Source organism: Ranitomeya variabilis, chromosome 1, assembly GCF_051348905.1.
Source record: "Ranitomeya variabilis isolate aRanVar5 chromosome 1, aRanVar5.hap1, whole genome shotgun sequence".
Taxonomy (NCBI): domain Eukaryota; kingdom Metazoa; phylum Chordata; class Amphibia; order Anura; family Dendrobatidae; genus Ranitomeya; species Ranitomeya variabilis.
In genome coordinates this window covers 457920031-457945414 of record NC_135232.1, presented here as the reverse complement: position 1 = coordinate 457945414, position 25384 = coordinate 457920031, and the positions used below count along the sequence as shown (strand labels likewise).

The window sequence follows — 25384 nt, the reverse complement described above, 5'->3', positions numbered from 1 at the left end:
TATAACTGGTTTTTCTGGCGTTGCTAAGCCTTTGACTGATTTGACTAAAAAGGGTGCTGATGTTGCCAATTGGTCCCCTGCTGCTGTGGAGGCCTTTCGGGAGCTTAAGCGCCGCTTTTCTTCTGCCCCTGTGTTGCGCCAGCCTGATGTTTCTCTTCCTTTTCAGGTTGAGGTCGATGCTTCTGAGGTCGGAGCGGGGGCGGTTTTGTCGCAGAAAAGTTCCGACTGCTCAGTGATGAGACCTTGTGCGTTCTTTTCTCGAAAATTTTCGCCCGCCGAGCGAAACTATGATGTTGGTAATCGGGAGCTTTTGGCTATGAAGTGGGCGTTTGAGGAGTGGCGTCATTGGCTTGAGGGTGCTAGACATCAGGTGGTGGTTTTGACTGATCACAAGAATCTGATTTATCTTGAGTCTGCCAGGCGCCTGAATCCTAGACAGGCGCGCTGGTCGCTGTTTTTCTCTCGGTTTAATTTTGTGGTCTCATACCTACCAGGTTCTAAAAATGTGAAGGCAGATGCCCTTTCTAGGAGTTTTGAGCCTGACTCCCCTGGTGATTCTGAACCTACAGGTATCCTTAAGGATGGGGTGATATTGTCTGCTGTTTCCCCAGACCTGCGACGGGCTTTGCAAGAGTTTCAGGCGGATAGACCTGATCGTTGCCCGCCTGGTAGACTGTTTGTTCCTGATGATTGGACCAGTAGAGTCATCTCGGAGGTTCATTCTTCTGCTTTGGCAGGTCATCCTGGAATTTTTGGTACCAGGGATTTGGTGGCTAGGTCCTTCTGGTGGCCTTCCCTGTCTCGAGACGTACGTGTTTTTGTGCAGTCTTGTGATGTTTGTGCTCGGGCCAAGCCTTCCTGTTCTCGGGCTAGCGGATTGTTGTTGTCCTTGCCTATCCCGAAGAGACCTTGGACGCACATCTCTATGGATTTTATTTCTGATCTCCCTGTTTCTCAGAAAATGTCTGTCATCTGGGTGGTGTGTGACCGTTTTTCTAAAATGGTTCATTTGGTACCCTTGCCTAAGTTACCTTCCTCATCTGAATTGGTTCCTCTATTTTTTCAAAACGTGGTTCGCTTGCATGGTATCCCGGAAAACATCGTTTCTGACAGGGGAACCCAGTTCGTGTCTAGATTTTGGCGGGCATTTGGATGGGCATTGATTTGTCTTTTTCGTCTGCATTCCATCCTCAGACTAATGGCCAGACTGAGCGAACTAATCAAACCTTGGAGACTTATTTGAGGTGTTTTGTGTCTGCGGATCAAGATGACTGGGTTGCCTTTTTGCCGTTGGCAGAATTTGCCCTTAATAATCGGGCTAGTTCTGCCACTTTGGTTTCTCCTTTCTTTTGTAATTCGGGGTTTCACCCTCGTTTTTCATCCGGTCAGGTGGAATCTTCGGATTGTCCTGGAGTGGATACTATGGTGGATAGGTTGCATCGAATTTGGGGACAGGTGGTGGACAATTTGAAGTTGTCCCAGGAGAAGACTCAACATTTTGCTAACCGCCGTCGTGTTGGTCCTCGTCTTCGTGTTGGGGACTTGGTGTGGTTGTCTTCCCGTTTTGTCCCTATGAGGGTTTCTTCTCCTAAGTTTAAGCCTCGGTTCATCGGTCCTTATAAGATTTTGGAGATTCTTAACCCTGTGTCCTTTCGTTTGGACCTCCCGGCATCTTTCGCTATCCATAATGTTTTCCATCGGTCGTTGTTGCGGAGGTATGAGGTGCCGGTTGTTCCTTCTACTGAGCCTCCTGCTCCTGTGCTGGTTGAGGGTGAATTGGAGTACGTTGTAGAGAAGATCTTGGACTCCTGTATTTCCAGACGGAGGCTTCAATATCTGGTTAAGTGGAAGGGCTATGGTCAAGAAGATAATTCTTGGGTAACTGCCTCTGATGTTCATGCCTCTGATTTGGTTCGTGCCTTTCATAGGGCTCATCCAGATCGCCCTGGTGGTTCTTGTGAGGGTACGGTGCCCCCTCCTTAAGGGGGGGGTACTGTTGTGAATCTGCTTTTGGGCTCCTCCTGGTGGTAGCTGGTGGTACTGGTGACTTGTGTGTGCTTTGCGGTCTCAGTTCACCTGTTCCCATCAGTAGTGGGGAGTATCCTATTTAATTTTGCTCTCCAGTCATTGCCTTGCCGGCCAGCAATGTAACCAGAGCCTTTCGGTTGCATGTTCCTGCTTCTAGTCTGCTGATCAGCTAAGTTGGACTCTTTAGTCCTAAATCTGTTTTGCATCTTTGTCCAGTTTACAGTTATGTATTCTCTGTAGCTGGAAGCTCTTGTGGGCTGAGATTGCCACTCCGGTGTCATGAGTTGACACATGAGTTAAGGCAATTTCAGGATGGTATTTTAGAGGGTTTTCAGCTGACCGTGAAGTTCCCTTTTGTATCCTTCTGCTATCTAGTAAGTGGACCTCTCTTTGCTGAATCTACTTTCATACTGTGTATGTCTTTTCCTCTGAACTCACCGTCATTATATGTGGGGGGCTTCTATCTCCTTTTTGGGGAATTTCCCTAGAGGTAAGCCAGGTCTGTTTTTTCCTCTACCAGGGTTAGGTAGACCTCCGGCTGGCGCGAGACGTCTAGGGATAAAACGTAGGCACGCCCCCCGGCTACTATTAGTTGTGTGGTAGATTTAGCTCACGGTCAGCTCGAGATTCCATCACCCAAGAGCTCGTCCGTTTATTTATATGTTCCTGACGTTCCCCTGCCATTGGGAACCATGACAGCCGCCGCACCCAGCACAGCCACCGCACCACGCACAGCTGCCGCACCCAGCACAGCCGCCCACAGCCACGCACCCAGCACAGCCGCCCACAGCCACGCACCCAGCACAGCCACGCACAGCCGCCCGCACCCAGCACAGCCACGCACAGCCGCCGCACCCAGCACAGCCGCCGCACCCAGCACAGCCACGCACAGCCGCCTGCACCCAGGACAGCCACGCACAGCCACCGCACCCAGCACAGCCGCTCACAGCCATGCACCCAGCACAGCCGCCCACAGCCACGCACCCAGCAAAGCCACGCACAGCCGCCCGCACCCAGCACAGCCACGCACAGCCACCGCACCCAGCACAGCCGCCGCACCCAGCACAGCCACGCACAGCCGCCCGCACCCAGGACAGCCACGCACAGCCGCCGCACCCAGCACAGCCGCCGCACCCAGCACAGCCACGCACAGCCGCCGCACCCAGCACAGCCACGCACAGCCGCCGCACCCAGCACAGCTGCCCACTGCCACGCACAGCTGCCCGCACCGCCACGCACAGCTGCCCGCACCGCCACGCACAGCCGCCCGCACCCAGCACAGAAACGCACAGCCGCTGCACCCACGCACAGCCGCCCGCACCCAGCACAGCCGCCCGCTCCCAGCAATGCCACGCACAGCCGCCCGCTTCCAGCACCGCCACGCACAGCCGCCCGCACCCAGCACAGCCACGCACAGCCGCCACACCCAGCACAGCCACCGCACCCAGCACAGCCGCCTGCACCCAGCACAGCCACGCACAGCCGCCGCACCCAGCACAGCTGCCCACAGCCGCCGCACCCAGCACAGCCACCCGCACCCAGGACAGCCACGCACAGCCACCGCACCCAGCACAGCCGCCCACAGCCACGCACCTAGCACAGCCACCCACAGCCACGCACCCAGCACAGCCACGCACAGCCGCCCGCACCCAGCACAGCCACGCACCCAGCACAGCCGCCCGCACCCAGGACAGCCACGCACAGCCGCCGCACCCAGCACAGCCACGCACAGCCGCCCGCACCCAGCACCACCGCCACACCCAGCACAGCCACGCACAGCCGCCCGCACCCAGGACAGCCATGCACAGCCGCCGCACCCAGCAGAGCCGCCCACAGCCATGCACAGCCGCCCGCACCCAGCACCGCGACGCACAGCCGCCCGCACCCAGCACAGCCGCCCGCACCCAGCACAGCCGCCCGCACCCAGCACAGCCACGCACAGCCGCCCACAGCCACGCACAGCTGCCCGCACCCAGCACCGCCACGCACAGCCGCCCACACCCAGCACCGCCACGCACAGCCGCCTGCACCCAGCACAGCCGCCCGCACCCAGCACTGCCACGCACAGCCGCCCGCACCCAGCACAGCCACGCACAGCCACCCACACTCAGCACCGCGACGCACAGCTGCCCGCATCCAGCAGAGCCGCCGGCACCCAGCAGAGCCGCCGGTACTCAGCACAGCCGCCCGCACTCAGCACAGCCGCCCGCACTCAGCACAGCCGCACTCGGGCAGTAGAGCCGGAGAGAGAAAGATGGGAGCAACATATGGCAGAATGGAAACAGGAACAGGTAGAATGGGTGCAGCACATTACAACAGAATGGGGGCACAGGATGGGAGCAGCACATGACAGAATGGGTCCAGCGGTGGCTCTCTTATAGGGAGCTCTTGGTAGCTCAGTCGAGTACTCCTGTGTATGGGGGAGTCAGGAGACATAGCAGGTAAATGAACAGTAATTCGTATAATAACAATAATTAATGGGAACAGGACTGATATCTCAGCACTGACACACTGTAACGAGACCATCAGCTGTGTGCACAGGACTATGCTAGAATGACCTTTCAGCCTATAGAAGCGCACACGACTCTTTCCATACATTATACAGTAATTACCTTTAGGTATAACTCGACTTTATTTTGTATTGGGGGGGGGGGAAACTCGCAAAAAAAAAAGAAGAAGAATCACAAACTGCAGCATCGTAGGAACCAAGGTACTTTCTGAAATTCAAGAACTGCTTTTCTTTAATCCGGCGCTCCGCAGCGCAGCTCCGCGCAGAGCCGACAGCACCGGGTCTTATTGGATTTTTTCTGTAGGTGGAAGTTGCAGAATGATCTCCTCCAGCTTCTCCACCTGTGAAAGGACAAGATGAGGTATCAGCGGAGCGGTCATCGTCTGCACAAGTGCAAAATGTCCCAAAAATACAGAAATGAAATGCACACAGTGCTGAACATTCAGTGAAGCAGCAACGTCCATCTACAGGACCAGAATCTGAGCTCCTGCCCAACCATCGGCCTCTTTAATCCCTTCATGACCCGGGGTATTCTCATTTTTTCGTTTTTTGCTCCCCTTCTTCCCAGAGCCATAACTTTTTTATTTTTCCGTCAATTTGGCCATGTGAGGGCTTATTTTTTGCGGGACGAGTTGTACTTTTGAACGACATTATTGGTTTTACCATGTCGTGTACTAGAAAACGGGAATAAAATTCCAAGTTCGGTAAATTGCAAAAAAAGTGCAATCCCACACTTGTTTTTTGTTTGGCTTTTTTGCTAGGTTCACTAAATGCTAAAACTGAGCTGCCATTATGATTCTCCAGGTCATTACGAGTTCATAAACACCTAACATGTTTAGGTTATTTTTTATCTAAGTGGTGAAAAAAAATACCAAACTTTGCTAAAAAAAAAAGTAAAAAAAAATATAAAAAAATTGCGCCATATTCCGATACCCGTAGCTTCTCCATTTTTCGGGTCGGGTGAGGGCTTATTTTTTGCGTGCCTAGCTGAAGTTTTTAGTGATACCATTTTGGTGCAGATACGTTCTTTTGATCGTCCGTTATTGTATTTTAATGCAATGTCATGGCAACCAAAAAAACGTAATTCTGGTGTTTCGAATTTTTTTCTCGCTACGCTGTTTAGCGATCAGGTTAATTCCTTTTTTTATTGATAGATCGGGCGATTCTGAACGCGGCGATACCAAATATGAGTATATTTGATTTTTGTATTGTTTTATTTTGAATGGGGCGAAAGGGGGGAGATTTAAACATTTATTTTTTTCACATTTTTTAAAACATTTTTTTTTGTTTTTGCCATGCTTCAATAGCCTCCTTGGGAGACTAGAAGCTGGCACAACTGGATTGCCTCTGCTACATAGGAGCGATCATCAGATCGCTCCTATGTAGTACAGTAGAATTACAGCATTGCTATGAGCGCCGACCACAGGGTGGCGCTCACAGCAATCCAGCATCAACAACCATATAGGTCTCAAGGAGACCTCAAGTTGTCATGCCAACGCATTGCTGACCCCCAATCACGTGACGGGGGTCGGCGATGAGCGCATTTCAGGCCGGATGGCTGGAAGCACTAGTTAAATGCCGCTGTCAGCGTTTCACAGCGGCATTTAACTAGTTAATAGTGGCGGGTGGATCGCGATTCCACTCGCCGCTATTGTGCGCACGTGTCAGTTGTACAAAACAGCTGACATGTCGCGGCTTTGATGCGGGCTCACCGCCAGAGCCCTGCATCAAAGCAGGGGATCCGACCTTGGACGTACTATCCCGTCCGAGGTCAGAAAGGGGTTATCCACCTCCGGACAAGGTAAAAGCTAATTTTTGGAATTTAGTTTTTTCCTCCCCTCCTTCCAAAAGTCAGAACTTATTTTTCCATCCACAGCGCTGTATGACGACTTGTTTTTTGTAGGATGAGCTGTAGTTTTGAAAATCGTTAATTTTACTTTATAATGTGCCAAAAAAACAGGACCCAGTGAACATGTGATCAGGAGCGGCTGGGTCCTAGGGGGCTGAAATAAAAAATCAAATAGAAAAAAATAAATAAAAAATACCGGTAATACAATAAGAGACAAGTACCAGCGTGAATTGCCGTTTCTAGGTCAGCCTGTGTTGAAAAAAAAAATCTCAATATATAAATATAATTTCTATGGAAAGAGAACACAATTGAAATGTTTGCACCAATCCCTTGAAGTCATGAAAAAATAAAAAAGTGAAAAATAGACATGCATTTACCATTTTTCTTTATATTTTGTTCCAATATATAGAATATAAAATGACATAATTGACCCCAAAGCATCATGAAAATGAAGCAATTATTTGAACTTTCCAAAAATATTTTAGTACAATAAAACTTTAGGAAAAAGCATTCAAAAGAAACCTTGTACCCAAACGGATAATGAATAATAGATAAAACTACTTTTTATTATGTATTTTTTTAAAAACCATTAACCACACATCACAATGCAGACAACCGTGCTTGACTAAAACTGTCCCTCACACTATTGGTACACTAAATTTTACCTGCCTAAGCAGCGGAGGTTGGCACCCTAGGATTAATAAGAGAAAGGCGCCCCCGCTCCACGACGGCTGACCCTCTTGCTCCTATATGGTCGCTCTGATTAATGTGATGCAATCAAACCCCAATCTTGCATGACAGGAAAATTGGAAAAGACAGTGATTGCCTGATAGCGTCTATGGCAATCAATAGATAGTGTGAAGCAGAGAGAATAACAAAATACCCTAAAGTGCAAAACAGTGCATAATACACACAGAGTACCTCTCTATGTCTGTTCCCTATTCTTAGTAACAGCCTACCTGACTGTGGGGGTTGGCACCCTACTGTACAGCGGAGACGGCGCCCCCACTCCACGAAGGCTCACCCTATAGGTAAGGTAACCCTATAACTAAATGATTTCCGGTACGACAGAGTTGGTGTACATCTGTCTATTGGGGGTTCCAACATCATGGGATATTGGTGAGCTCTCGATTATAATATATGGGGGTTTGAGTAACCACATTAGAATTCAATATTACATACATACAATGGTCCCTTTCCGTGGAGGCTCCTGTTTTACCTCTAGGGGTTAAGGTGCTTTAGTTTTGGTACAAGGTTTCTTTTGAATGCTTTTTCCTGGATTTTTGTTACCTTGGTGGTTTATCCAGATTTTCTAGTTTGAGGTTACAATAAAACTTTGAAAATGTCAGGAAGGGGACAATGGCCCAGTCATGAACTGGTTAAAGCAGAAAAGGGGGAAATTATTTTATTTTTTTACTTTTCACTTTATCATCTGATGGGAAGTGAACTTGCGATTGCTTGCGCTATACACAGCAATACCTTAAAGAAAACGATGGTGTCCTATGAAGCCCCTAGGAGTACCAAGATGGCGGCGATCAGAGGCTACGGCACAACAACCCATCGACATTTATGTTGTCAGATATTGACCGTGACAGCAGCATTCAGAGGTCTCGTCACTTGTTACAGACACCCGCCGGCCGTGTACAGCATAGGACGGACTATAACAAACGGCGTTTCTCGGAGTGATTGTCAGCAGCGTGGGGTGTATACAGGACACATGCTGCTGACAATACGAACGAAGGGATTACCGGTGAGGATCCTGCCTTGTTCTGTGCCCATCCCATAATCAGCATGCCATGGAGCAGACAGATCTGTGGCAGTATGTCCCAACACGGCGCGGCGGGGATGACACAACAGATAAGGGTCTAGACAGGTGGGCTTCTCCCCAATTAAAACAAACGCCCCCCTGATGCTCGCCTTGCAGACGGCACGTATTAACGCCATCTGTACTGAGCGACTCTTGTTCCACCCTTCAGTGTATTATTGCACCATGCTTTATGAACAGTTCGGATTTTTATTTCATCCCCAAAGTTCTTGAAAGTAATAACTTCCAGGACAGCAAGCGGCGGCCTCGTGTGTGCGCTCCTGTCTCAATACTGGCATTACGTCACAGTGGTGCATTTATCCGGAATTTTAGGGTCAGAACATGGACTCATCTGCATCTACTTTAAACCTCACAGTAAATATAATCAGTCATTTTTTATTATGTCTGTTGTATTCTCAATATGACTGGACTTTACTCCTCGCCAACCTCCCTTGTTTTCTACCTTCCTTGTATTTTACATACAGAATATTACACCTGAAAAATGGCCAAAACGTAACTCACTCTTTTCAGGAGATCACCACAGCAGCAGCCGACGCTTTTTCCTGTAAATTAAAGGCAAAGGAGTGAGAAAATAATTTGCAAAAACATCCGGTAAAAAAACAAATCTTCCTCCAGGACAGAAGGGGCAGAGCGGATATTCACCTGGACAGCGGGTGACCGGGACATTACGGGCGAGCCCATCGGCCACCAGCCTCTTGGCCACGTGCAGGACACCGCTCTCCTGCTGCTTTTCCACAGACACACTGTAAATCCCAAAATTTAATGATGAGGCAGTGATGAGGACGTCGGCTCCCAGTATCAGAGAGTTCAAGGTGTGTGCAGCATCTGGCGACCATGGCTCTGTGACCGGCAGCACATCTATGGGGAGGATGTGAGAGGGTTACATAAGCTCTCCACTAACATGGGCATGAAAGAAGAATTAACCCTAGTGGTAAAAATAGGGATTTTTGTGTACTCACTGTAAAATCCTTTTCTCCGAGCCACTCATTGGGGGACACAGGACCGTGGGAGTATGCTGCTGACACTAAGTAAATACAAAAAGGGTTAGCTCCTCCTCTGCAGTATACACCGCCCACTGGCACCGGATAATACCAGTTAATAGCGAAGCAGTAGGAGATTAACCAGATTTAACAGAAGGAACAACATGTCAGAGACTAAAAACACTCATCATAGGCAACAAGCCAAAATAGGGGTGGGTGCTGTGTCCCCCAATGAGTGGCTCGGAGAAAAAGATTTTACGGTGAGTACACAAAAATCCCTATTTCTCCATCGCCACATTGGGGGGCACAGGACTGTGGGACGTCCAAAAGCAGTCCCTGGGCGGGAAATAACAACCCAACAGTGTAAACTTATGGCACCTGCTGTCTACAGGTGCGCTACCGCTGCCTGCAGAATACACCTACCAAGGCTTGCATCTGAAGATGCCTGAGTATGGACATTGTAATGCTTTGAAAAGGTGTGCAGGCTAGACCAGGTCGCAACTTTGCAAACCTGCTCTGCAGACGCTTGATTCCGAATGGCCCAGGAAGCACCCACCGACCGAGTGGAGTGTGCCCTGAGATCCACAGGGATAGGCTTGCCTCTGACGCGGTAAGCCTCTTGAATATTCGACCGAATCCATCTGACGATTGTCGACTTAGAAGCGGCCAGTCCCTTCCGGTGTCCCGCCGGGAGCACGAACAGAGCATCCGTCTGTCGAAAATGTGCCGTTCTAGACACGTACTTCCTGAGAGCTCTGGCAAGATCCAGGGAGTGAAGAGGCTTCTCCACGCGGTGCGTTGGAGCAGGACAAAATGACGCAAGTACGATATCCTCGTTGAGGTGGAAGGAAGACACCACATTTGGGAGGAAAGTAGGGGACGGTCTGAGGACCACCTTGGCCCAGTGGAACGTAAGGAACGGCGTCCGACAGGAAAGAGCAGCCAACTCTGAGACTCGTCTGATCGAGGTAATGGCGACGAGAAAGGCCACCTTCCATGAGGAGAGGTAGAGCGATGTCCTGCAACGGCTCGAAGGGAGATTCCTGCAGGTCACCTAGGACCAGATTAAGGTCCCAAGCCTCTAGAGGCGCTTTGTAGAGAGACTCCCTGAAAGAACGTTCTGACCTGAGGTTTGGAAGCAATTTTTCATTGAAAAAGGACTGCAAGGCCGAGACCTGCCCTTTAAGGGAACTCGGTGAAAGCCCCGAGTCCAGACCGGATTGGAGGAAATCCAGGATGGTAGGGATGTTGAAAACAATCAGAGGGCAACCTCTGCTTCTGCACCAATCAAAGAAGATCCTCCAGGTCCGATGCTAGATGCGCGATGACACCGGCTTTCAGGCATTGATCAAGGTGGAATCTACCTCACGGGAAAAACCTGCTTGAGTCAGAACCCAGGATTCAACGGCCAAGCCATCAAACACAGGGCCCTTGAGTTCTGGTGGTAGATCGGGCCCTGAGAAAGTAGATCTGGACGATCTGGTAGGCGCCAAGGAACGTCTGCGATGAGTTGTACCAGCTCTGCATACCATGCCCGGCGAGGCCAATCCGGGGCGATGAGAATTACCCGGACACCCTCTGCCCTGATCTTCCTGATGACTCTGGGAAGCAGGGGCAGGGGGGGAAACAGGTAAGGAAGGCGAAACTGACTCCAAGAAGGACTAGCGCGTCCGCCCCGATTGCTCTGGGGTCCCGGGACTGGGCCACAAACTGAGGTACCTTGGCATTGAACCAGGAAGCCATCAAGTCTACGTCCGGAGTATCCCAACAAAGGCAGATTTGTTGGAATATGTCCTGATGGAGAGACCACTCTCCTGAGGCAAGACCTTGCTGGCTGAGGAAATCCGCGGCCCAACTCTCCACTCCTGGAATGCGAACGCCCGATATGACCGAATGGTTGTTTTTGGCCCAACGAAGGATGTGATCTACCTCGCGCATTGCAGCTCTGCTGCAGGTGCCCCCCTGATGATTTATATAAGCCACAGCCGTGGCATTGTCCGACTGGATTCGGATGGGGCGGCCTGCTAGGAGATGATGGAACCGCTTTAGGGACAGCCGAATCGCACGTATCTCCAGGATATTGATTGGAAGGTGAGACTCGTGATGAGTCCAGGTTCCCTGCACCATGTGATGGCGAAAGACCGCTCCCCAGCCTAGGAGGCTGGCATCGGTAGTGACTACCAGCCAATGGACTGGGAGGAAGGACCTCCCTTGGAGAAGAGAGGATAGGAGCATCCACCATTGGAGTGTCTGCTTGACCCGAGGAGAGAGTGGACACAGTCGGTCGAGGGAAAACGGACTCCCGTTCTATGCGTCCAGCCGAGCGTGCTGGAGGGGACGGAGGTGTAGTTGCGCAAATGGAATCGCCTCCATTGCGGCCACCATCTTCCCGAGAATTCACATGCCGAAATGGATGGAACAGGGGGGCGGCTGAAGAAGCTTCCAGACCCCCTGTTGAAGAGCCAGGACCTTGTCCCAAGGAAGAAGCACCAACCCTAGGTGTTGTGAATCTGCTTTTGGGCTCCTCCTGGTGGTAGCTGGTGGTACTGGTGACTTGTGTGTGCTTTGCGGTCTCAGTTCACCTGTTCCCATCAGTAGTGGGGAGTATCCTATTTAATCTTGTTCTCCAGTCATTGCCTTGCCGGCCATCAATGTAACCAGAGCCTTTTGGTTGCATGTTCCTGCTTCTAGTCTGCTGATCAGCTAAGTTGGACTCTTTAGTCCTAAATCTGTTTTGCTTTTTTGTCCAGTTAACAGTTATGTATTCTCTGTAGCTGGAAGCTCTTGTGAGCTGAAATTGCCACTCCGGTGTCATGAGTTGACACATGAGTCTTAAAGCAATTTCAGGATGGTATTTTAAAGGGTTTTCAGCTGACCGTGAAGTCCCTTTTTGTATCCTTCTACTATCTAGTAAGTGGACCTCTCTTTGCTGAATCTACTTTCATACTGTGTATGTCTTTTCCTCTGAACTCACCGTCATTATATGTGGGGGGCTTCTATCTCCTTTTTGGGGAATTTCCCTAGAGGTAAGCCAGGTCTGTTTTTTCCTCTACCAGGGTTAGTTAGACCTCCGGCTGGCGCGAGACGTCTAGGGATAAAACGTAGGCACGCCCCCCGGCTACTATTAGTTGTGTGGTAGATTTAGCTCACGGTCAGCTCGAGATTCCATCACCCAAGAGCTCGTCCGTTTATTTATATGTGCCTGACGTTCCCCTGCCATTGGGAACCATGACAGTATGGCCGGCCAAGTGTTAAATCTATTGGCAGAAGAAAGGAGAGAAAAAGAAGTCTGTAAATTTTTTTTTTTCTGTGCTTGCTCTGTAGTTGCTCTGTAGTTGAATCAGTTGCATTTCAGCTCTAGTTGCAGCCTGCTGCCTTGTTTGCTCTGTAGTTGAATCAGTTGCATTTCAGCTCTAATTACAGTCTTTTGCCTCTCTCTCCTTCTAATCTTTGAATGGCTCTGATTTCACCTGTTTAAAAATGGATCCTCAGAGTTTGGCTACAGGTTTAAATAATCTTGCTACTAAAGTTCAAAATTTACAGGATTTTGTTATACATGCTCCTATATCTGAACCTAGAATTCCTACACCAGAGTTTTTCTCCGGAGATAGATCTCGTTTTCTGAATTTCAAATATAATTGTAAATTATTTCTTTCTCTGAGACCTCACTCCGCTGGAGATCCCGCACAGCAGGTTAAGATCGTAATTTCTTTGCTGCGAGGTGACCCTCAAAATTGGGCATTTGCATTGGCACCAGGGGATCCTGCATTGCTCAATGTGGATGCGTTTTTTCTGGCTTTGGGGTTGCTTTATGAGGAACCTAATCTAGAGATTCAGGCTGAAAAAGCCTTGATAGCCCTATCTCAAGGGCAAGATGAAGCTGAGATATACTGCCAAAAATTTCGTAAATGGTCTGTGCTTACTCAGTGGAATGAGTGCGCCCTGGCGGCGAATTTCAGAGAGGGTCTCTCTGATGCCATTAAAGATGTTATGGTGGGGTTCCCTGCGCCTACAGGTCTGAATGAGTCCATGACAATGGCTATTCAGATTGATCGGCGTTTGCGGGAGCGCAAGCCTGTGCACCATTTGGCGGTGTCTTCTGAGAAGGCGCCAGAGAATATGCAATGTGATAGAATTCTGTCCAGAAGCGAACGGCAGAATTATAGGCGAAGAAATGGGTTGTGCTTCTATTGTGGTGATTCAGCTCATGCTATATCAGCATGCTCTAGACGCACAAAGAAGGTTGATAAGTCTATTTCAATTGGCACTTTACAGTCTAAGTTTATTCTGTCTGTGACCTTGATTTGTTCATTATCGTCTATTACCGCGGACGCCTATGTGGACTCTGGCGCCGCTCTGAGTCTTATGGATTGGTCCTTTGCCAGGCGCTGTGGGTTTGATCTAGAGCCTTTGGAAGTCCCTATACCTTTGAAGGGTATTGATTCTACGCCATTGGCTAGTAATAAACCACAATACTGGACACAAGTGACTATGCGTATGACTCCAGACCATCAGTAGGTGATTCGCTTCCTTGTGTTGTACAATCTACATGATGTTTTAGTGCTTGGATTGCTATGGTTACAATCTCATAACCCAGTCCTTGACTGGAAAACAATGTCTGTGCTAAGCTGGGGATGTCGGGGGGCTCATGGGGAAGCACCTTTGGTTTCCATTTCGTCATCTATTCCCTCTGAGATTCCGGCATTTTTGTCTGATTATCGTGATGTTTTTGAGGAGCCTAAACTTGGTTCACTCCCTCCTCACAGAGATTGTGATTGTGCCATAGATCTGATTCCTGGCAGTAAATTTCCAAAGGGTCGTCTATTTAATCTATCTGTACCTGAACATGCTGCTATGCGAGAGTATATTAAAGAGTCCCTGGAAAAGGGACATATTCGTCCTTCTTCATCTCCTTTAGGAGCAGGTTTTTTCTTTGTGTCTAAAAAAGATGGTTCTCTGAGGCCTTGTATTGATTATCGACTCTTGAATAAGATTACAGTCAAATATCAGTATCCTCTGCCATTGCTGACTGATTTGTTTGCTTGCATAAAGGGGGCTAAGTGGTTCTCTAAGATTGATCTTCGTGGGGCGTATAATTTGGTGCGAATTAAGCAGGGGGATGAGTGGAAAACCGCATTTAATACGCCCGAGGGCCATTTTGAGTATTTAGTAATGCCTTTCGGTCTTTCAAATGCCCGTTCAGTCTTTCAGTCCTTTATGCATAACATTTTCCGTGAGTATTTGGATAAATTTATGATTGTGTATTTGGATGATATTTTGATTTTTTCGGATGACTGGGAGTCTCATGTTCAACAAGTCAGGAGGGTTTTTCAGGTTTTGCGGGCTAATTCTTTGTGTGTATAGGGTTCAAAGTGTATTTTTGGGGTTCAAAAGATTTCTTTTTTGGGGTACATTTTTTCCCCTTCTTCCATTGAGATGGATCCTGTCAAGGTTCGGGCTATTTGTGACTGGACGCAACCTGCTTCTCTTAAGAGCCTTCAGAAATTCTTGGGCTTTGCTAATTTTTATCGTCGATTTATAACTGGTTTTTCTGGCGTTGCTAAGCCTTTGACTGATTTGACTAAAAAGGGTGCTGATGTTGCCAATTGGTCCCCTGCTGCTGTGGAGGCCTTTTGGGAGCTTAAGCGCCGCTTTTCTTCTGCCCCTGTGTTGCGCCAGCCTGATGCTTCTCTTCCTTTTCAGGTTGAGGTCGATGCTTCCGAGATCGGAGCGGTGGCGGTTTTGTCGCAGAAAAGTTCCGACTGCTCAGTGATGAGACCTTGTGCGTTATTTTCTCGAAAATTTTCGCCCGCCGAGCGAAACTATGATGTTGGTAATCGGGAGCTTTTGGCTATGAAGTGGGCGTTTGAGGAGTGGCGTCATTGGCTTGAGGGTGCTAGACATCAGGTGGTGGTTTTGACTGATCACAAGAATCTGATTTATCTTGAGTCTGCCAGGCGCCTGAATCCTAGACAGGCGCGCTGGTCGCTGTTTTTCTCTCGGTTTAATTTTGTGGTCTCATACCTACCAGGTTCTAAAAATGTGAAGGCAGATGCCCTTTCTAGGAGTTTTGAGCCTGACTCCCCTGGTGATTCTGAACCTACGGGTATCCTTAAGGATGGGGTGATATTGTCTGCTGTTTCCCCAGACCTGCGACGGGCTTTGCAAGAGTTTCAGGCGGATAGACCTGATCGTTGCCCGCCTGGTAGACTGTTTGTTCCTGATGATTGGACCAGTAGAGTCATCTCGGAGGTTCATTCTTCTGCTTTGGCAGGTCATCCTGGAATTTTTGGTACCAGGGATTTGGTGGCTAGGTCCTTCTGGTGGCCTTCCCTGTCTCGAGACGTACGTGTTTTTGTGCAGTCTTGTGATGTTTGTGCTCGGGCCAAGCCTTCCTGTTCTCGGGCTAGCGGATTGTTGTTGTCCTTGCCTATCCCGAAGAGACCTTGGACGCACATCTCTATGGATTTTATTTCTGATCTCCCTGTTTCTCAGAAAATGTCTGTCATCTGGGTGGTGTGTGACCGTTTTTCTAAAATGGTTCATTTGGTACCCTTGCCTAAGTTACCTTCCTCATCTGAATTGGTTCCTCTATTTTTTCAAAATGTGGTTCGCTTGCATGGTATCCCGGAAAACATCGTTTCTGACAGGGGAACCCAGTTCGTGTCTAGATTTTGGCGGGCATTCTGTGCCAGGATGGGCATTGATTTGTCTTTTTCGTCTGCATTCCATCCTCAGACTAATGGCCAGACTGAGCGAACTAATCAAACCTTGGAGACTTATTTGAGGTGTTTTGTGTCTGCGGATCAGGATGACTGGGTTGCCTTTTTGCCGTTGGCAGAATTTGCCCTTAATAATCGGGCTAGTTCTGCCACTTTGGTTTCTCCTTTCTTTAGTAATTCGGGGTTTCACCCTCGTTTTTCATCCGGTCAGGTGGAATCTTCGGATTGTCCTGGAGTGGATACTATGGTGGATAGGTTGCATCGGATTTGGGGACAGGTGGTGGACAATTTGAAGTTGTCCCAGGAGAAGACTCAACATTTTGCTAACCGCCGTCGTCGTGTTGGTCCTCGTCTTCGTGTTGGGGACTTGGTGTGGTTGTCTTCCCGTTTTGTCCCTATGAGGGTTTCTTCTCCTAAGTTTAAGCCTCGGTTCATCGGTCCTTATAAGATTTTGGAGATTCTTAACCCTGTGTCCTTTCGTTTGGACCTCCCGGCATCTTTCGCTATCCATAATGTTTTCCATCGGTCGTTGTTGCGGAGGTATGAGGTGCCGGTTGTTCCTTCTACTGAGCCTCCTGCTCCTGTGCTGGTTGAGGGTGAATTGGAGTACGTTGTAGAGAAGATCTTGGACTCCCGTATCTCCAGACGGAGGCTTCAATATCTGGTTAAGTGGAAGGGCTATGGTCAAGAAGATAATTCTTGGGTAACTGCCTCTGATGTTCATGCCTCTGATTTGGTTCGTGCCTTTCATAGGGCTCCTCCAGATCGCCCTGGTGGTTCTTGTGAGGGTTCGGTGCCCCCTCCTTAAGGGGGGGTACTGTTGTGAATCTGCTTTTGGGCTCCTCCTGGTGGTAGCTGGTGGTACTGGTGACTTGTGTGTGCTTTGCGGTCTCAGTTCACCTGTTCCCATCAGTAGTGGGGAGTATCCTATTTAATCTTGTTCTCCAGTCATTGCCTTGCCGGCCATCAATGTAACCAGAGCCTTTTGGTTGCATGTTCCTGCTTCTAGTCTGCTGATCAGCTAAGTTGGACTCTTTAGTCCTAAATCTGTTTTGCTTTTTTGTCCAGTTAACAGTTATGTATTCTCTGTAGCTGGAAGCTCTTGTGGGCTGAAATTGCCACTCCGGTGTCATGAGTTGACACATGAGTCTTAAAGCAATTTCAGGATGGTATTTTAAAGGGTTTTCAGCTGACCGTGAAGTCCCCTTTTGTATCCTTCTACTATCTAGTAAGTGGACCTCTCTTTGCTGAATCTACTTTCATACTGTGTATGTCTTTTCCTCTGAACTCACCGTCATTATATGTGGGGGGCTTCTATCTCCTTTTTGGGGAATTTCCCTAGAGGTAAGCCAGGTCTGTTTTTTCCTCTACCAGGGTTAGTTAGACCTCCGGCTGGCGCGAGACGTCTAGGGATAAAACGTAGGCACGCCCCCCGGCTACTATTAGTTGTGTGGTAGATTTAGCTCACGGTCAGCTCGAGATTCCATCACCCAAGAGCTCGTCCGTTTATTTATATGTGCCTGACGTTCCCCTGCCATTGGGAACCATGACACCTAGGGAGGTGTCCAGGGTCATACCCAGGAAGGAGATCCATTGAGCTGGAACAGGAGATGACTTTTTTAAATTGATCAACCACCTGAGAAAGAGTATCTAAGGAAATGCGGACGCACTCCTCGCAGGCTCGGAAAGATGGGCCTTTGACTAGTAGGTCGTCTAGGTAGGGAAGCACGACTAGACCCCGAGAATGCAGAATGAACATGACTGCCGCCATGACCTTTGTGAAAACTCTGGGGGTGGTGGAAAGGCCGAAAGGCAAGGCCGTGAACTGAAAATGTTCCTGTCCGTCAGCGAAGCGAAGAAACCTTTGGTGAGGTGGGAAGATTGGGATGTGGTGGTACGCATCCTGGATGTCGATGGATGCTAAGAATTCGCCTTGTTCCATCGAGGCAATGACGGAACGGAGGGATTCCATCCTGAAATGACGGACTTTGACAAATCTGTTCAAGAGCTTTAGGTCCAGGATGGGCCTGACTGTTCCATCCTTTTTGGCGACTGTCACGATATTGTATGAAATATCATATAAGTTTAGTTCTCTTGCTAGCATGCTGTGGGCTAAGCCCCCCTCCTTGGAGTGATTCAGCAACAGCTCGTAGCTGCAAATTCCCGACTTTCCTTCTCAGAGAGTGTGGGGGTTATGAGAGCCAAGGAATTTACAACCGGCATTTCCTGCCGGGTAAGCTCTTGTCCAGCTATAACTGGACTAGAAACTTCTAGAACACATGGAAGTTCTTTGTTTTGTTTTTGTAAGATATTAGGCAATTTAAAATATGAACACAAAAATATATCGTCATAATCCCACTCGGAGGATCTACGCATCACTCTCAACACGGGTTTGTAACTCCATCTGGGGAAGAAGTAGGGATTGCTCTGTAAATAATAGGACATATTTGATCTCATTAGAAAGCCCATGTTAATACAAGCTGAATGCTGGGTGTGTTATGATTCTGATATGTACTGGAACGGAGTTATAAGCATTAGACCAATTTGTATTCAAGTTACTCAGACTGAAAGGTAGGAGGATCTGGGATAGCCAGCCCTTTTTGGTGATGTCACCAAGCTAAGCTATAACTGTTTTGCCCAGACCCCAGCAGGCAGTTTTGTTGCTGGGAGAACATGTGAGTCTGACCTGAAGAGCTGTACCTCACTGTTGTGAATTCGGTTTGTGGGCTCCCCCGGTGGTCACTGGTGGTACTGGTGTCTTGTGTGCTTTGCTTTCTCAGTTCACCTGTTTCCATCAGGATATGGGAGTATCCTATTTAGCCTTGCTCCTCAGTCATTCTAGTGCCGGCCATCAATGTAACCAGAGTCTTTCTGTTGCATGTACCTGCTCCCAGTCTGCTGATCAGCTAAGTTGGACTATTCAGTCCTTGGTCTATTTTTGTATGTTTTGTCCAGCTTGCAGTTATGTGACTCTCTGCAGCTGGAAGCTCTTGTGGGCTGAAATTACCACTCCGGTGTCATGAGTTGGCACATGAGTTTAAAGTAATTTCAGGATGGTATTTTATAGGGTTTTGTAGCTGACCGCGAAGTCCCCTTTTGTATTTTTCTGCTATCTAGTTAAGTGGGCCTCGCTGTGCTAAATCTGCTTTCATACTACGTGTGTCTTTTCCTCTGAACTCAGCGTCATTATATGTGGGGGGCTGCTATCTCCTTTTGGGGTATTTCTCTGGAGGCAAGCCAGGTCTGTGTTTCTTCTACCAGGGATAGTTAGATCTCCGGCTGGCGCGAGACGTCTAGAGAAAACGCAGGCACGTTCCCCGGCTACTATTAGTTGTGTGAATAGGTTTAGCATCGCAGTCAGCTCTAGTTTCCATCACCCGAGAGCTTGTCCGTTTTTCCCTATGCTCCTGATGTTCCCCTGCCATTGGGAACCATAACAGTATGGCCGGCCAATGTGTTAAATCTATGGGCTGAAGCAGGAGAGAAAAGGAACTGTGTGGAACTTTTTTTTTTTTTTTACTCTGAAGTTGCACTCCAGCTATAATTGCAGTCTGCTGCTTTTCCCTCCACTTAATCCCTGAATGGCTTAGACTTTACCTGTTGAAATATGGATCCCCAGAGTCTGGCTGCAAATTTGAATAATCTTGCTGCTAAAGTTCAGAATATACAAGATTTTGTTATACATGCTCCTATGTCTGAACCTAAAATTCCTATACCAGAGTTTTTTTCTGGAGATCGATCTCGTTTTCTGAATTTCAAATATAATTGTAAATTGTTCCTTTCTCTGAGATCTCACTCCGCTGGAGATCCTGCACAGCAGGTTAAGATTGTTATTTCCTTACTGCGGGGTGACCCTCAAAATTGGGCATTTTCATTGGCACCAGGGGATCCTGCGTTGCTCAATGTGGATGCGTTTTTTCTGGCTTTGGGGTTGCTTTATGAGGAACCTAATTTAGAGATTCAGGCTGAAAAAGCCTTGATAGCCCTCTCTCAAGGGCAAGATGAAGCTGAAATATATTGCCAAAAATTTCGAAAATGGTCTGTGCTTACTCAGTGGAATGAGTGCGCCCTGGCGGCGAATTTCAGAGAGGGTCTCTCTGATGCCGTTAAAGACGTCATGGTGGGGTTCCCTGCGCCTACAGGTCTGAATGAGTCCATGACAATGGCTATTCAGATTGATCGGCGTTTGCGGGAGCGCAAACCTGTGCACCATTTGGCGGTGTCTTCTGAGAAGGCACCAGAGAGTATGCAATGTGATAGATTTCTGTCCAGAAGCGAACGACAGAATTATAGGCGTAAAAATGGGTTGTGCTTCTATTGTGGGGATTCAGCTCATGTTATATCAGCATGCTCTAAACGCACAAAGAAGGTTGATAAATCCTTTGCTATTGGCACTTTACAGTCTAAGTTTATTTTGTCTGTGACTATGATTTGTTCGTTATCATCTATTGCCGTGGATGCTTATGTGGATTCTGGCGCCGCTCTGAGTCTTATGGATTGGTCCTTTGCCAGGCCCTGTGGGTTTGGTCTAGAGCCTCTGGAAGTCCCTATACCTTTAATGGGTATTGATGCTACACCATTGGCTAGTAATAAACCACAATACTGGACACAAGTGACTATGCGTATGACTCCGGACCATCAGGAGGTGATTCGCTTCCTTGTGTTGTATAATCTACATGATGTATTAGTGCTTGGATTGCCATGGTTGCAAACTCATAACCCAGTCCTTGACTGGAAAACAATGTCTGTACTAAGCTGGGGATGTCAGGGGAATCATGGGGACGCACCTTTGGTTTCCATTGCTTCATCTATTCCCTCTGAGATCCCGGCTTTTTTGTCTGATTATCGTGATGTTTTTGAGGAGTCTAAACTTAATTCGCTCCCTCCTCACAGAGATTGCGATTGCGCCATAAATTTGATTCCTGGCAGTAAATTTCCTAAAGGTCGTTTATTCAATCTGTCTGTACCTGAACATGCTGCTATGCGAGAGTATATTAAGGAGTCCTTGGAAAAGGGACATATTCGTCCTTCTTCATCTCCTTTAGGAGCAGGGTTTTTTTTCGTAGCCAAAAAAGATGGTTCCCTGAGACCTTGTATTGATTATCGACTTTTGAATAAGATTACAGTCAAATATCAGTATCCTTTGCCATTACTGACTGATTTATTTGCTCGCATTAAGGGAGCTAAGTGGTTCTCTAAGATTGATCTTCGTGGTGCGTATAATCTGGTGCGAATTAAGCAGGGGGATGAGTGGAAAACCGCATTTAATACGCCCAAGGGCCATTTTGAGTATTTAGTAATGCCTTTCGGTCTTTCAAATGCCCCTTCAGTCTTTCAGTCCTTTATGCACAATATTTTCCGTGAATATCTGGATAAATTTATGATTGTGTATTTGGATGATATTTTGATTTTTCTGATGACTGGGAGTCTCATGTTCAACAGGTCAGGAAGGTTTTTCAGGTTTTGCGGACCAATTCTCTGTTTGTAAAGGGTTCAAAGTGTATTTTTGGGGTTCAGAAGATTTCTTTTTGGGGGTACATTTTTTCCCCTTCTTCTATTGAGATGGACCCTGTTAAGGTTCGGGCTATTTGTGACTGGACGCAACCGACTTCTCTTAAGAGCCTTCAGAAATTCTTGGGCTTTGCTAATTTTTATCGTCGATTCATAACTGGTTTTTCTAGCGTTGTCAAGCCTTTGACTGATTTGACTAAAAAGGGTGCTGACGTTGCCGATTGGTCTCCTGCTGCTGTGGAGGCCTTTCGGGAGCTTAAGCGCCGCTTTTCTTCTGCCCCTGTGTTGCGCCAGCCTGATGTTTCACTTCCTTTTCAGGTTGAGGTTGATGCTTCCGAGATCGGAGCGGGGGCGGTTTTGTCACAGAAAAGTTCAGATTGCTCAGAGATGAGACCTTGTGCGTTCTTTTCTCGAAAATTTTCGCCCGCAGAGCGAAACTATGATGTTGGTAATCGGGAACTCTTGGCTATGAAGTGGGCTTTTGAGGAGTGGCGTCATTGGCTTGAGGGTGCTAGACATCAGGTGGTGGTCTTGACTGATCACAAGAATTTGATTTATCTTGAGTCGGCCAGGCGTCTGAATCCTAGACAGGCGCGCTGGTCGTTGTTTTTCTCCCGGTTTAATTTTGTGGTCTCATACCTACCAGGTTCTAAAAATGTGAAGGCAGATGCCCTTTCTAGGAGTTTTGAACCTGATACCCCTGGTGATTCTGAACCTACGGGTATCCTTAAGGATGGGGTGATATTGTCTGCTGTCTCCCCAGACCTGCGACGTGCTTTGCAAGAGTTTCAGGCGGATAGGCCTGATCGTTGTCCGCCTGGGAGACTGTTTGTTTCCGGATGATTGGACCAGTAGAGTCATCTCGGAGGTTCATTCTTCTGCGTTGGCAGGTCATCCTGGAATTTTTGGTACCAGAGATTTGGTGGCTAGGTCCTTCTGGTGGCCTTCCCTGTCTCGGGACGTGCGTACTTTTGTACAGTCTTGTGATGTTTGTGCTCGGGCTAAGCCTTGTTGTTCTCGGGCTAGTGGATTGTTGTTGTCCTTGCCTATCCCGAAGAGGCCTTGGACGCACATCTCTATGGACTTTATTTCTGATCTCCCTGTTTCTCAGAAAATGTCTGTCATCTGGGTGGTGTGTGACCGTTTTTCTAAGATGGTTCATTTGGTGCCCTTGCCCAAATTACCTTCCTCATCTGAGTTGGTGCCCCTGTTTTTTCAGAATGTGGTTCGGTTGCATGGTATCCCGGAGAACATAGTTTCCGACAGGGGATCCCAGTTTGTGTCCAGATTTTGGCGGGCGTTCTGTGCCAGGATGGGCATTGATTTGTTTTTTTCCTCTGCATTCCATCCTCAGACGAATGGCCAGACGGAGCGAACTAATCAAACCTTGGAGACTTATTTGAGGTGTTTTGTGTCTGCTGATCAGGATGACTGGGTCGCCTTTTTGCCGTTGGCAGAATTTGCCCTTAATAATCGGGCCAGTTCTGCCACTTTGGTTTCCCCTTTCTTTTGCAATTCGGGGTTCCATCCTCGTTTTTCATCTGGTCAGGTGGAATCTTCGGATTGTCCTGGAGTGGACACGATGGTGGATAGGTTGCATCAGATTTGGGGTCAGGTGGTGGACAATTTAAAGTTGTCCCAGGAGAAGACTCAACATTTTGCTAATCGCCATCGTCGTGCTGGTCCTCGTCTTCGTGTTGGGGACTTGGTGTGGTTGTCTTCCCGTTTTGTCCCTATGAAGGTCTCTTCTCCTAAGTTTAAGCCTCGGTTCATCGGTCCTTATAAGATTTTGGAGATTCTTAACCCTGTGTCCTTTCGTTTGGACCTCCCAGCATCTTTTGCTATCCATAATGTCTTCCATCGGTCATTATTGCGGAGGTATGAGGTACCGGTTGTGCCTTCCGTTGAGCCTCCTGCTCCTGTGCTGGTTGAGGGTGAATTGGAGTACGTTGTGGAGAAGATCTTGGACTCCCGTGTTTCCAGACGGAAACTTCAATATCTGGTTAAGTGGAAGGGCTACGGTCAAGAGGATAATTCTTGGGTGACAGCCTCTGATGTTCATGCCTCTGATTTGGTCCGTGCCTTTCATAGGGCTCATCCAGATCGCCCTGGTGGTTCTTGTGAGGGTTCGGTGCCCCCTCCTTAAGGGGGGGGTACTGTTGTGAATTCGGTTTGTGGGCTCCCCCGGTGGTCACTGGTGGTACTGGTGTCTTGTGTGCTTTGCTTTCTCAGTTCACCTGTTTCCATCAGGATATGGGAGTATCCTATTTAGCCTTGCTCCTCAGTCATTCTAGTGCCGGCCATCAATGTAACCAGAGTCTTTCTGTTGCATGTACCTGCTCCCAGTCTGCTGATCAGCTAAGTTGGACTATTCAGTCCTTGGTCTATTTTTGTATGTTTTGTCCAGCTTGCAGTTATGTGACTCTCTGCAGCTGGAAGCTCTTGTGGGCTGAAATTACCACTCCGGTGTCATGAGTTGGCACATGAGTTTAAAGTAATTTCAGGATGGTATTTTATAGGGTTTTGTAGCTGACCGCGAAGTCCCCTTTTGTATTTTTCTGCTATCTAGTTAAGTGGGCCTCGCTGTGCTAAATCTGCTTTCATACTACGTGTGTCTTTTCCTCTGAACTCACCGTAATTATATGTGGGGGGCTGCTATCTCCTTTTGGGGTATTTCTCTGGAGGCAAGCCAGGTCTGTATTTCTTCTACCAGGGGTAGTTCGATCTCCGGCTGGCGCGAGACGTCTAGAGAAAACGCAGGCACGTTCCCCGGCTACTATTAGTTGTGTGAATAGGTTTAGCATCGCGGTCAGCTCTAGTTTCCATCACCCGAGAGCTTGTCCATTTTTCCCTATGCTCCTGATGTTCCCCTGCCATTGGGAACCATAACACCTCATGCACTGGGATTGTTGGGAGCTCTGCCCACCAGCATGGTTTTGCCTGAACTGATATGAACTAAGGACATGTGTGAGTTATCTTTTCTTCATTTAATCCTTTTATTTTCATAATTACCTTGTACATATTTGCAATTGTCTCATTTGTAACATCTTGGTAAAATATTTTGATATAAACACTGCATAAACTTTATGGGTATATTATTTCATGCCAGTTATTTCTCCATGCTCTAAAAACGTACCCTAAGTCTCTTGAAGGGAAATTACGCTACTGTTTTGGGTTAGCTTCGGACCCGTTTAAGCGAAGCTGGTGGCGGCACTACCGTGTGCAGGCCTTTGGTAACAGTGCAGCGACTGCGGCATTATTGTTCCTGCCTGAGTGGGAGTAGTTCATCGCATCGCTGCAGGGTGCCCAATAGCCAGTACATAGCAGGCAGCCTTCCTGGCGACTAATACCCTAGGTGCAGTACCTAATCTGACCTGACAGCAAGGGGGGCGCCAGAGAGCTGCAAGTGTTAAGTGGAACTGTAAGCGGGATATACACAAATCCCTGCAGTTCATGGTATATTGAAGAGCAGTGGAATACCTAAAATAAGCCCCTGCTGTAAACTAAAAGGTCAATAGCCTTGTGTGTGTTTTTTCATCACATTGTGGCAGTGGAGGGATACCTAAGATAAGCCCCCTGCACATGTGATAGCCGTCTGTTGGTCTAAAGTCCCCCAATCCGTGACATATTGGTGGCAGTGGTCAGGAATCCCTGTGGATTTCGTGACAAACTGCTGGCCACGGCTAAGGGATCGTGACAATTGGTGGCAGAGGTGTGAGTAGTCGTGACAGCGACCATAAACAGATTTGAATAAAAACCGTGGAACCTTTCGTCCTCTGGGACAAGGACAATCACTCCGTCTTGGCGGAGCGACTCGACAGACTGGGAAAAAGCCCGAGCGCACATTCCCGCTTCGGGAGGACGGGAAGCGAAAAACCAGGTTGGAGGGGGGAAGGAAAAATCGATTTTGTAACCGGAGGACACCAGATTTCTGACCCACTTGTCGTGAATAACTGCGAG

The 25384-nt window shown here is 48.2% G+C and overlaps 1 long non-coding RNA gene across 1 annotated transcript; it reads right to left on the bottom strand.

Annotated features, from left to right (window-relative positions):
- Positions 1–4708: 4708 nt before the first annotated feature.
- LOC143764597 (uncharacterized) lies at positions 4709–8984 on the bottom strand. The gene is made up of 3 exons (XR_013213230.1): positions 8854–8984; positions 8713–8753; positions 4709–4878 (listed from the first exon to the last, which is right to left on the bottom strand). It is a non-coding gene; the product is annotated as an uncharacterized LOC143764597 (long non-coding RNA).
- Positions 8985–25384: the final 16400 nt, after the last annotated feature.